This window comes from Elephas maximus, chromosome 21, assembly GCF_024166365.1.
Source record: "Elephas maximus indicus isolate mEleMax1 chromosome 21, mEleMax1 primary haplotype, whole genome shotgun sequence".
NCBI classification, from domain to species: Eukaryota; Metazoa; Chordata; class Mammalia; order Proboscidea; family Elephantidae; genus Elephas; species Elephas maximus.
In genome coordinates, this window is record NC_064839.1 from 40883330 (window position 1) to 40896548 (window position 13219).

The window sequence follows — 13219 nt, forward strand, 5'->3', positions numbered from 1 at the left end:
TTAGAATTGCAGGTTTTTCTCACTCATGCTCCATGCCTGGAAGATCTTTCCGGGAAATTCCTTTTGACTCATTGGTGAGTACCTTGTATCTCTCTAGGGTATTCCCATTTCTTTCTCAGTCAAAGCCATGGAGAACACAAAGCTGAGGTCTGAAGCAGAAGGCCTTCTCTTACCCTGTCTTAGTTTACTAGTGCTACTGTAACAAAAATACCATAAGTTGGTGCCTTAGAAGAACAGAAATGTATTTTCTCACAGTTCTGGAGGCTCACCATCCAAGTCCGTGTCTCAGCCACGTTGATTCCTTCCTTGTTGGTAGCTCTGGGTGTTCCTTGCTGCCTTCGTGATCCTCACATGGCATCTGTCTTCCCCCATGTATAGGTATTTCTATATCTTATCTGCTCTTTTTTATAACTCAGAAGTGACTAGATTTAGAATCCACCCTGCTAGGTATGATCTAATTAACATAGCAAAGAAAACCGTATTTCCAAACAGGATTACATCCATAGGTATAAGGGTTAGGATTCCAACATATTTTGGAAAGACACAGTTTAATCTACAACACCCTCATAGTTCCCTTTGACAGTACAGCCTGTGTACTGCCATGACCTTTCAAAACAATTCATTCTGCTCTTTTTGGCTTCTTCCTCTTTAGATGCCATTTCAAAACATACTTGTGGTCTTCTACCACAGCCTCTCCCCTAAAGGACCATGTCCTCTGAGTTCCTGCCTCCATCTACTTCCGTCTTGGAGATGCACTTGAGCAGAGGATGCCCTGCTAAGAACGAGCCAGCCCAGGTCTAGGTCCAGGCAAGAAGCCAGCCAGCTTATGTTCATTCTGCCAAATAGCCAAACTCAGCCTACAGTGTGGCTCTGTGTCAGGGCCCAAGCTGCAGCTGACAGTTTTGAGGAAGTGAGTACAGCAGCATGTGTTCTACATCCTGGGAGTACAGTGGGAGGTGTGGAGGAGCCTTCCCATAGTCCTCCAGGGACAAGAAGGCCAGGGGTATTGGCATCAATAGACATAAGGTATCCAGCCCAAGGCAAATGGTTTTACTCAGTATGAGCAGTCACTTAGTTGTGAATGTCACATCCATTTGCCTGTGAATCGGATACTATACTATGCAGGATATGATTTAGTTGTGTGTTCAAGCATTTTCCTTCTTGTCAATGAAAAATTCCTATCAGCCATATGGACATTAGGGTAAACAATGTCTTCAGGAACCCAGAAATGAACTATTGGTCCTGTACACACTGTGTGAAACTTTCTCTTCCCTGATTAATCTGTTCCCCTCCAACCCTGCCTCTAAACGCACATACTCACACACTCAGTCAGTCAGTCTCTCTCTCTCTGTGTCCATAAAAAAGGAAAGTAAGCTGAAGATGGGGATTCCTAAGTATATCACTAAAGACCTCTGGCCTTGGAAAGCAGTATTTATCCAGGGGAGAAACAGGCCTGCAACAGGGTGGATCTGAGCACAGTCCTGTTTCTCCAGGAAAATCTACTGAGAGTACCTGTTATGAGTAAGGCTAGACCTGGGTAGCTGTGTCCTGCTCAGACATCTCTCCTTGAGACTGCTCTGAAGTTGGAAGAAGTGAGGTTCCTTTCTGCTGCTAATGTGGAGACCATGGACAAATCCTGGGGCTAACAGCTGTCTTTTCTGCCTAGAGAACTTGTTCTTTCAGGAAGAATTGTCCTTGGCTCCACTCCTTGCTGTTGAGTTTGTGAGGAATTCTGCCCACTCTTAAGAGTGTTCTCTGGCATTGTCCAAATACTGAAAAGTCCACTCTAACAGCAGAATAGGGTATGAACAGCGTAAGTGTATGGTGTGTTAAGGATTGAAATGAAGGTAAGAAAGCTATGTGAAAAGGAAGCATGATGGCCAGCTAAATGACTAGGTATCTCCTGACCAGACCTGTCTGTCCCATTGCTGAGCTTGTAGGAATCCTTAATATCTGTGAATTAGAGGAACAGTCTTCCTCTTTCAACAGATAGTCCATCCATTAAACACAACACGTCAAAAAGAGAGCCTAATGTTCCTCTGGAGACTTTACATCCCCACCTTTTGAGTCCTGATTTGACGCACCTAAACTTTTCAAGCATGCTAAAAAGGTGATAAAGGACGGTATAAGTGGATTTCCTGGTCAATTGCCGGAGACTTGATTCACACTCAGACTGAAGCTCTTATCTTCTTAATATTTGTACCTTCCTAGACTTGGGTTATCAAACCATCATGTCCCTCCCCCCTCTACCCATCCTTCCCCTCTTAAACAGCCCATCCAGGGCCTCTCTCTGGAAGAAATGGTTTAGATAGTCAAAGGGAACAGCAGCAATTAATAACCATAGGTCCTGTTCCTGGCAAATGCTTTCCCTATTCTTCTCTTGGCTGGAATGCTGTCGCTGAGGCTTCCCTACTTGCCAGGATTGCAGCCTGGACTTGGTGGGGCAGCAGGGTAGGTTTTATGTCATCAGGTGCATGCCCATGTACACACCCTGAAATTCTTCCTCTGTTCTCAGCTATAGATATCTTCACTGAGCCTATCCTGGTTTGCAGTAAATGAACAGGAATAAATCTATTGGTATGTGATTGGGATTCAGCCTCTAATTTTTTCAAATATTCGTATATATATTTGTCATATATCCATTGATTCTGAGGCACATACTTTTTCACAGTTTAACAGCTCTAAAATCAAGATGTGGCATATATTCATGCTCATTGGCAGCTTTTATTTTCTTGGAGGTTCACAATGGCACCTCTTAAAATTGCTGGCATCTTACTACTACTAATCCTGGCTGCCATTGAGTCAGTCCCAACTTATGCCACAAAATACACTATGTAGGTTGCACTCATTTTTCACTTCTTTGCCTGCAGAATTTTTTAATTTCCTCAACTAAGAGGACTTACCAGCAAGCCTAAGTTTATCCAAGCTGTTGTTGATGAAGCCTGGTAAAATGGCCACACCATGTTGTACACAACTGCCATACCCAGAATACTCACGTGCCCTTCCTTGGTTGGATATTACTAAATAGCTTGTACGAGGCCACCTGTCTAGTCATTGGGAGAGCCTGTTTCTTCTGACTCCTACTCTGTAATTTTCCTTCCTAGAGGATGGAGAGCACTACTGAGAAAACCTTTATAGTAGGTAGATACCTTTACAGTAGGTAAAAATTGGCAACCCAAACACCCAAGAGAAGAAAATAACTAAATACAGTTTATTATCAGCATGAAATACACAGACATTGAAAATGATAAATTATGTAAATCTAAAGAGGAAGTATGTATATTTAAAGAGTAGAATATGAATATACAGGCAGAGAGGATTCTGGGGAGATAGTGGCTTAATGAATCATGTCCCTTTCTTTGACTCCCAATGTTAACCATTTACCTTTTCTGAGCCAAGTAGGAGGCAGGCAGGCAGGCAGGGCTTAGAGGCAGTTAGAAAGGCCAAGCTCCAGAGAAGATTCTAAGAGATAGAAGTTACGGAGGACCTGGAAGACAGAACCAAGACATATGACATATAAGTAGTAGAAGTTCTAGAAGGAGAAAAACTTAGAGGAAGGGTATATCAGTCAGGACATGCTAAAACTAAGTTATAACGTAATAAGAAACTGTCCCAAAAGCTTAGTAGCTTAATTCAACCCATGTCTTTTTCCTTCATGTTATAGGGTTGGGAGTCTTGGTGTTGCAGTGGTTAAGAGCTTCGCTGCTAACCAAATGGTCGGCAGTTCAAATCTACCAGCCGCTCCTTGGAAACCCATTGGGGCATTTTTCTGTCTTGTAGGGATGCTGTGAGTCAAAATCAGCTCGATGGACATGGGTTTGTTTAGTTATAGTGTTGAGTGCGGGTCAAGAGGGGGCTCTGTTCATTGTTGTTACTCAGGGACCCAAGCTGATAGAGGCTCATTTCAGCACATATGCTTCCCTGGTCACTGCAGCTATACAAGGTAATATAGCGAGTCATGCACTGGCTCTCAAAGTCTTTGGAAGTGGCACATGCTAATTCTGCCCACAATTTATTGGCCAAAGCAGATCACAAAGCCACCCTCAACTTCAAAGGGGGTACGCAAGTATAGTCCTGCTGTGTCCCTGGAAGGAGGAAGGCTGGGAATACTTGGTAAACAGCGCTAGTGACCTGCTACTAGGGAAAATAATTAACATATAGAAGAAAATTTCTTTAAATAAGAAAGGGCTTATCATACTGTTAGGTAGGATTGATGACAAAAGACACATCAAGGCATATCTTGGTAACATGTCTCAACTTTTAGGTGAAGAGAAAAGTCTTTTGAGCTTTTAGGCCAAAAGAACAAATTATTTACAAAGGAAAAAGATTCAGACTGGTATCTGATTTCCTGGAAGAAACTAGAAGATGGTAGAATTTCATCTGTAGATCACTGTGGAAAAAGGAATGCCACTCAAGAATTCCTGTACCCAGGCAGGATATCCATTTTTCAGCACACTGCCCAACTTCTCACACACCAAGATCATTCCTGCCTCCAGGACATTCCATTTGCTGATTCCTCTGCCCAAACAGTCTTTCCCCAGGTTTTTGCTCAGTTCTCTACTCTTCAGCTCAAAAGGTCTGCCCCAAGCATTGTATCTAAATTAGCACCACTCCCACACACACATACACACCATCCTGCTTTACTTTCTCTTCACAACAGTTCTCACTGCTTAACACTTTTTCCAGTGTTTTATTATGAAAATTTTCAAAGATACAGAAAAGCTGAAAGAACTTTAACTTATGTATGTTATTTTTTGTTGCATTTCATTTTGATGTAGACGTCAGTACACTGCTTCCTTAATACTTCAGCATGCATATCCTTAACTAGTGTTCAATATTTGTTTGCAGGGTTTTTTTCTGGTTGAGGGTTTCACTTGTATACAATGAAATCACAAACCTTAAGTGGTATATTCAATGAGTTTTGACATATGTATGCACGTGTATAACCCAAAACCCTCTGATAAGAGAGAACATTCCCATCACCCCAGAAAGTTCTCTCACACCCCGGCAGTCAATCCCCACTCTCACTTCTATCCCCCCCACCACCAGAGGTAACCACTGTTCTGATTTTTTTCCCCTGTAGATTAGTTTTGCCTGTTCTAGAGCTTCATAAAATTGGGATCATATAATATGTGCTCTTTTATGTCCTTTGGTCAGCATGGTTTTAAAATTCATCCATGTTGTTCCATGTGCTATAGTTTATTCTGTTGATGGGCACCTGGCTGTTTAAAGTTTTGGTTGTTATTAACATTCTTATAACTATATCTGTTGAACACTTAATTGTGCTCATGTGGAACCTGTACATAGATCAAGAGGCAGTCGTTCAAACAAAACAAGGGGATACTGTATGGTTTAAAATCAAGAAAGGTGTGCATCAGGGCTGTATCTTTTCACTATACTCACTCAATCTGTATGCTGAGCAAATAATATGAGAAGCTGGACTGAATGAGGAAGAACGTGGCGTCAGGATTGGAGGAAGACTCATTAACAACCTGCTATATACAGATGACACAGTCATGCTTGCTGAAAGCAAAGAGGACTTGAAGCACTTACTGATGAAGATCAAAGACTACAGCCTTCAGTATGGATTACACCTTAACATAAAGAAAACAAAAACCCTCACAACTGGACCAGTAAGCAATATCATGATAAACGGAGAGAAGTTTGAAGTCAAGGATTTCATTTTACTTGAATCCACAGTCAACGCCTATGGAAGCAACAGTCAAATTAGGCAATGTATTGCATTGGGCAGATGTGCTGCAAAAGACCTCTTTAAAGTGTTAAAAAGCAAAGATGTCACTCTGGGGTCTAAAGTGTGCCTGACTCAAGCCATGGTATTTTCAGTCACCCCATATGCATATGAAAGCCGGACAATGAATTAGGAAGACTGAAGAAGAATCAATGCATTTGGATTATCATGTTGGCAAAGAATATTGAATATACCACGGACTGCCAGAAGAACGAAACAAATCTGTCTTGGAAGAAGTACAGCCAGAATGGGTCTTAGAGGCAAGGGTGGCAACTTCGTCTCACATACTTTGGATATGTTATCAGGAGGGACCAGTCCCTGAAGAAAAATATCATGCTTGGTCAAGTAGAGGGTCAGCGAAAAAGAGGAAGACCCTTGGACCAAACATAGCAACAATTATGAGGATGGCACAGGACTGGGCAGTGTTTTTTTCTGTTGTACATAGGGTCGCTATATGTCGGAACCGACTTATCGGCACCTGACACGACAATGTATGATAGTTTTAGTTGCTCCACATCCTCACCAACATTTGGTGTTGTCAGTCTTAAATTTTATTGCTTGGCATCTTAATAGACAGATCAGCTAATGTAAGTATGTATGTATATACGTATGTGTGTGTATGTGTGTGTATAATTGATCGTGTCAGTGTGACAGTCTCCTGATGTCTGCTTGTGAGAAGTTTCTTGACTCCTAGGAAAACAGGTGAACCCCAGGTCCCAGAACAGAGCTGCAGAGGTCAAGTCCAGAAGAAAAGTGTTGAAAGAGGCAAAAGCCAGAACTCCTGGGCCTATCCCCAATCCAGAATATTCTCAAGGAGAGGCTGACCCATACATCAGCCTTTATGTGTGTGTGTACGTGTGTGCGTTTGTGCACATGAAGAGTATACCTACAGCCTCTGTTCTTAGGGACACATCTCCTGTGCAGTATAGAAATGTAAAAGAAAATCATCCAGTGTTACCCTTTGTGCCTCCATTTGTAATAAATCCCATTTAGTAGAATTCACAAAGTCCCATCATATTGACATTATCCCCACAAGGATGTGACAAGGAAAGATCATGGCTGGCAACCAGGAACTGAAGGGTAAGCATAGAGTCAAGGGGGTGGTGCTCTCTGAACTCCTGTGCTGAGAGGAATCTACATCAGCCCCTTTTTCCCTGGGGCAAGAGGGTCCTACCTGAGTGGTGTGGCTTCCTTTACCCTGGTCACTTCTTTTGATTTTTTTCCCTTTAGGTAATCCCAGAGACAGGCAGAACTGGGGCAGCCGTTAAAATAGCGCATCAGCATTGGGGAGGGAGGAGAGGGTCAGGTCGGGGAGGGAAAGTGGAGCAACATGCAGCGAGCACATGGTCCTGCCCAGGAAATCAGGTCTTAAAGGAGAAGGTGGCCGTTTTGGAAAACGAGAAGTGTTATCAGTCCCCAGATGATACAGACTTTATATTGCAAGATAAATAGTGTAGTGAATTGGGGTGGAGATGGGTCAGATGGAAAGTCCAGCCAAGAGTCCTTGATAACTTGGACCAGTTGCCCCCATCTTTCCTCAGTTGCTCTGTCAGTCAAATGATAAGGACCTGGGTGAAGTCTGGCTGGCCAATTAAACTGACCCAGGAAGATGCTTGATGCACAAGCCCAGGGAGCATTCCTAGGGTTACCTGTTGGTTCACTTAGGAGAGGGTTTGCTTGGCAGTACAAGAGGTCAAGGCCCTGCACCATCTTCTCTTGGGAGCTCTGCTCTCCTGCATAGCCCATTGAATGGCAAACGTTTTACCCACTTAAACAAGACGCTTGTTGAAAGACAGGAAGCAGCTGGGCTCTCTGGTTGATCAGACTCTCTAATCAGTTCTTTTGGCTGTAGAAAAGTTGAGCTGATCTGATGAGAAGAGGAAGAAATAAACGGAAGTTCCATTAGGAGATTTCTCTTGGCTACTCTTGATCGGCGATGGAGGGGTCATGTAGCAGCTTTTGCTTGGTGGAGCCCAACCAGCACAGAATTGGGTGACTGCAGCCAAAGCTTCCTCAGTGCTCTGCCATTTGTTCCATGCCTTCCTCATTGGTTAGATGGGCAGAAAAGGACCAGGAATCAAGTAAGTTCCCTCCCTGCCTCTGCCACAGTCTGGTGGGAGGATACCATGGCTTATGGTGAGTCAGTATCAGACTTTGGCCAGCAAGCCTGAGCTAGCCAACATTTCCCTTCACTTTTTCAGTGGCGGATATTAAAGACACAATGTGTGCAGGGTACTGCCTATTAGAAGGATATTAGACAGAGGAAGAAATCAGCTGGGAACACCTGCTGTCTGCTTACCTGGCTTCCAGGGTGTGACAGGAAAGAAGAGTCTGTGGTCTCAGATGCATTTAGGGAGTGTCCTGAGACTCAGCCTGAGCTTTCTTTTGAAGGAAAGCAAAGCCTCTCTCATATACTACTCCTGAGTGCTGTGGAATGTTTCTTATGAATCTGACAAAATCATGTGGATTGGATGGTTTTATGGATCTTTGGTTTATATTTCTTGGCATTGCCGATTTTAATTTGCTTTAGACTTTTATCTAAAATGGTATCACTGTTTTCTAGATACTAACCTTCAGATAGCACATGAAGATCACAGCGTTTGTCATTCCATAGGGCTGTTGGTGCTGAATCATGACTGGACAAATACGAGGAAAGACTGGTGCAGTAGAGGGGTATATCTGTCTTGATCATGAAATGACCTTTCAGGAAGGAAGGTGGGGGCGTTAGCTTTTTCCACTTAGCTCTGTATTTTTCTGTCCCTCTTACCTTTTGCCCTTTATTTTCCATCTTAAAGGTAATTTGCAGACTCAGCATCTTATTACCAGTGCTATAGGCTCAGTGCCAAGTGGAAGGCAGAACTCATTCCTTCCATAGTAAGACAATTTTCAGAAAAAAAAAATTTTTTTTTTTTAGTTTCAGCTTATGGGATTATCCAGGGCCATGGGTACTTCAGGAGAATTGCTGGAACAATATGGAAGAACAGAAATCAGTATTTGGTAATACTCCCACATTTGTGTAGCACTTTATGTCAATTTTATGTAACTTCTCTTCCTGTCCTGGTCAGCCAGTAGCACAGCGTAGTGGTCAAGGGTATAGACTTGGTGATCAGGCTTCCTGGTTGTGGTGTGCTAGCGCTGCCTCTTATTGGCTGTGTTACCTTGGGTAAGTGACTTAGCCTTCTGAGCCCTAATGTCCTCATCTGTAAAATAGAGTTAATGATAGTACTGCCTTCTATTATGGTAAATGAGAAGACATGTAAAGCACAGTGATTGTCCATAGTAATGACTCAGTAAATGCAAGCTGTTATTTACACCCTTTCCTCACTTATTGACATGGGTAGGTTCCAAAGACCAGATCGTTAGGGGAAATTGGCATTATGCAAAAATGGAGGATGACCGCATCAGATCTCAAAATGGAGGATGAACTGCATCATTACATAACTGACAAATTATGTCATTACATAACTGCTAAGCTACTGAGAATTGTGGTCCAGCCAAGCTGACATAACTTTAGCCATCAAAACCAGCGTTACTCTTGCCCTGCACCTCTGCCTTGGTAATCATTATTGCCAGACTTATGTCGTTAATGCACAGAATAGTTCAATAGTAGATTTTTTACTATTGTCATAAGTGCAAAATGTTGGATATTGAGATAGTAAGTGAGGAGAAGGTATATTATCACGTGCAAGGATAGGTGCTGCAGAAGTTAAACAGGGACTGTTGTTTCCACACTGGCAGTATGGAAGGTGCCAATAGCAGTATGTCATGCTCTGAAAATTCAAAGGAGGCACAGATGGAATCCTGCAAAGCTGATCAGAGATGTGACCACCACCCCCTAGCACACTTTGTATGGCCTGTGGCCAGTGTGCCCTTGCCTAGATTCCTGGTGGTCTGTCACCCTCTTGTTGGTCCACCAAATCCTTTCCTGTTCCATCCTCCTCGTTAAGTGCTGCCAGGTTGATATGATGACGACACCACCCTACATTTGATTAGCTTTCATGCTCCTAATCTCATTTGCTCCTCATATGTGTGAGGTGAATTCCTCCATTTTTCAGATGAGGAAATATAAGGCCCAGGAGGGTAGGTTACTTGTCAGAGTCTTGAGGCTGGAAAACCCAGGTCATCTTGGCATTTCCTACTCACAGAATAAACCCAGATTTGTTTCTTGAGCCCTTCCCAAAAAAATCCAGAGGTAGACGATGCCAGTGGTGTTAACCCTGCTTCAGTTAGACTGTAGATGTCTTCCTACTGCAGTGGTGCTTCCACTCCAGAGGTAACATTCCGCAACCCATCTCTTTCTGAAAACTCTGTGGTAAATTCTTTCTTCCTGGATGGAAAGAAATTTAGTTTGGGAGCTAAGAAATCTGACTCAAAGCTCTGCCACTTCAGTTGTTTGACCTTGGATAACTCATTGGCCTCCCCAGGACTGTTTCCTTGTCTGTACAGTGAAGGGGACTGTTGTTAGGTGCCATTGAGTCAGTTCTGAATCATAGCAACCTTATGGATAACAATGCAAACATTGCCCCATCTTGTGCCATTCTTAGATCGTTGCCATGTTTGAGCCCATTGTTGCAACCACTGTATCAGTCCATCTCACTGAGTGTCTTCCTCTTTTTCACTGACTCTCTATTTTACAGAGCATGATGTCCTTCTCCAGGGACTGGGCCCTCCTGATAACATGTCCAGAGTAAGTGAGATGAAGTCTCACTATCCTCACTTCTAAGAAGCATTTTGGTTGTACTTCTTCCAAGATGTGTTCATTCTTCTGACAGTCCCTGGTACATTCAGTATTCTTTGCCATCACCATAATTCAAATGCATTGATTATTCTTTGGTCTTCCTTATCCATTATTCAGCTTTTGCATACATATGCCAATTTTTCCAGGACATAGGTGTCCAATGACATTCCCTTGTAGACCTTCTTTTGGGTTTACCAGAATGTCTGTAACTCAACCCCTTGTCCTGCACTAAGAAATTACATTAGGATGCAGGGCATTGAATGATGAAAATCTTAAAAGGATAACCTTGAATCTGTCCTAAGTTAATAGAAAATTAGGGGATATGTGGTAACTAAACGAAACCCTGGTGGTGTGGTGGTTAAGTGCTACAACTGCTAACCAAAGAGTTGGCAGTTCGAATCTGCCAGGCGCTCCTTGGAAACTCTATGGGGCAGTTCTAGTCTGTCCTATAGGGTCGCTATGAGTCGGAATCGACTCGACGGCACTGGGTTTGGATTTCTGGGTTATAGTAATCAAGGCTTTTTATTAGTAGTGAGTCACTTTAACACTCACAATGAATGTGTCAAGGCCTGGTGTAAGAGGACCTGGTCCAGGGCACATCTGTCCTTGTCTGCGCAGAGATCTTTCTGAGCCCTCTACCTTTGCTAACTTTGCAAGTTTAAAGTAGAAGTAGCCTGTGGCCGTTTAAAGTGTTGCAAAACCTTGATCTTTTGAGTTTAAAACAACCTATGTGAATGAATCTCTGGAGAAAATGAGATCGTTAATCTCCCAATAGCTGGTCATTCTGTGGATTGTAATTTTATGTATCAGCTTGACTTTTAGCCATAGGCATGAAGCAGATGCACTGATGCAGAGGAATTTAGGGTAGACACAGAGAGCATCCTCACTCTCCGTAACCCATTGCTGTCGTATCGATTCTGACTCATAGCAACCCTATAGGGCAGAGTAGAACTGCCCCATAGAATTTCCAAGGCTGTAATCTTTAAAGAAGCAGACTGCCACGTCTTTCTGTTGCAGAGCAGCTGGTAGGTTTAAACCACCAGCCTTTCAGCTAGTGGGCGAGTGCTTAACCACTGCATGACCAGGGCTCCTTTCTGTAAAGATTACATCCTCACTCTATGACTTCATTATTTATCTGTCTACCAAGTGGGTAACATTGGCTCTGCAGATTTCTAGACTGAGGTGGAAAATAATCAGCCTGGGATATTATAGATCCAGTTCTACCAGAAAACTGGGAGCGGGCTCCACTACCCCACCGTGTTTCTTTTCAGCCTTCTGATTTTGTTAATAATGGATCTGTAACCACCCAGAGGGCAGAAAATACAGCTTTCTCAAAGCTTGGCCAAAGTCCTTGGGCTGGTAGCGTCCCCAAGACTTTTTAGCCAAGAAACTAAGATTCCAAGATCTTTGAGGATGAAAGGGGTTGGGGGAATGGGAATACGCCACAGACAGATGTCTGCTTTGTCCACAGTTAACCAGACCTTGAACGTTCTGTCTGGTTCTGTAGTTCAGTGCATTATTACTGCAGAGGTGGATTTGGAGAAGACTTGAAACAAAGTAGGTCCCTGGTGGCAAAAACTGTTTGCGCTTGGCTACTTACCAGAGATCGGCAGTTTGAATCCACCTTGTGGTGCCACAGAAGAAAGACCTGGTGATCTGCTTCCCTAAGATTCCAGCCGTTGAAAACAGTTCTGCTCTGACACACATGAGGCCGCTGTGAGTCAGAATCCACTCAGTGGCACCGGGTTGGTGAAGCGAAGTGCTCGTGTGCTCCCCAGGAGTGGGAGCCAGCTGGCTTCCTGTCCCTCAGCACCACCCGGCTGTCATAGTCTTTGCTTTCCCTACAGAATTAGCAAGGCGACTGTGTGAAGGACACTGCTGAGGCTGTGACTGTCCCCTCAGCCCTGGAACAGTGACCAGTCAACACAGGCACTTAGTCTCGTCTGTTTCATAATAGCCAGTATCAAATAACACTGTGTCTGGAAAATTTTGACTAAAAATTAACAAAAGAGTCGAACCTGTACAACAACATCTCAATGTGCTGGTTTTGACCTAGGAAATCCAAACTGGACAGGTAGGAATCTGTCACAAAAGAGAGAAGCTATAAATATGTAAAATTTGATGCAGACAAAAGATGACTTTTTAATGGCGTCAGATCACTTTGGTAGAATTTAGACAGAACAGAATTGATCCACTTGAAAATAATTTCAAAAAAAGTAAAATGGAAATGGCTTATCTGTGTTGTATAAAAATAGATGAAGAGATTAGATTTGCTTAATGGAGTTAAGTTCAGAAGATTCTCAACAGAATTTTACCCATACTGATACTGTCCTGATGGAACTCTGGATGTATGAGCAGCCCAGACTTCCTTGGGATCGCAAAGCCCTGTATCCACCTGGCGTTGTGAAGCAGCTATGACTCCTTTCTTTGATGGTATTTGGCCAGGCACACATGCATTTGGGAACCCTATGGGCTCTGGAAGACCACCTGCTTTTCACACACTTCTAAAGGGCACCTGCCTTGGCTGTGGAAAGACTCCTTCTCTGGTAGTTGTAATGGTGCTCTGGGTAAGGGGGGTTGCCTGGTTATGAGGGTGCAGAGGCAGAGCTGGGCAAGGGGTAGAGGTTCCACTAACTGTAGAGATTCCTCCCAAAAGTAATCCCTGCCACTTGGTTTGAGGGCTGGTTGTGAGGTAGAGGGATATTAAACACTTTATTATTCAAAGATTGATT

At 43.3% G+C, this 13219-nt stretch overlaps 1 protein-coding gene across 5 annotated transcripts in view; it reads left to right on the top strand.

Moving 5' to 3' along the window:
• The window catches only part of ZNRF1 (zinc and ring finger 1), a 99377-nt gene that overhangs the window by 71032 nt on the left and 15126 nt on the right, over positions 1 to 13219 (top strand). The window lies entirely within an intron of this gene.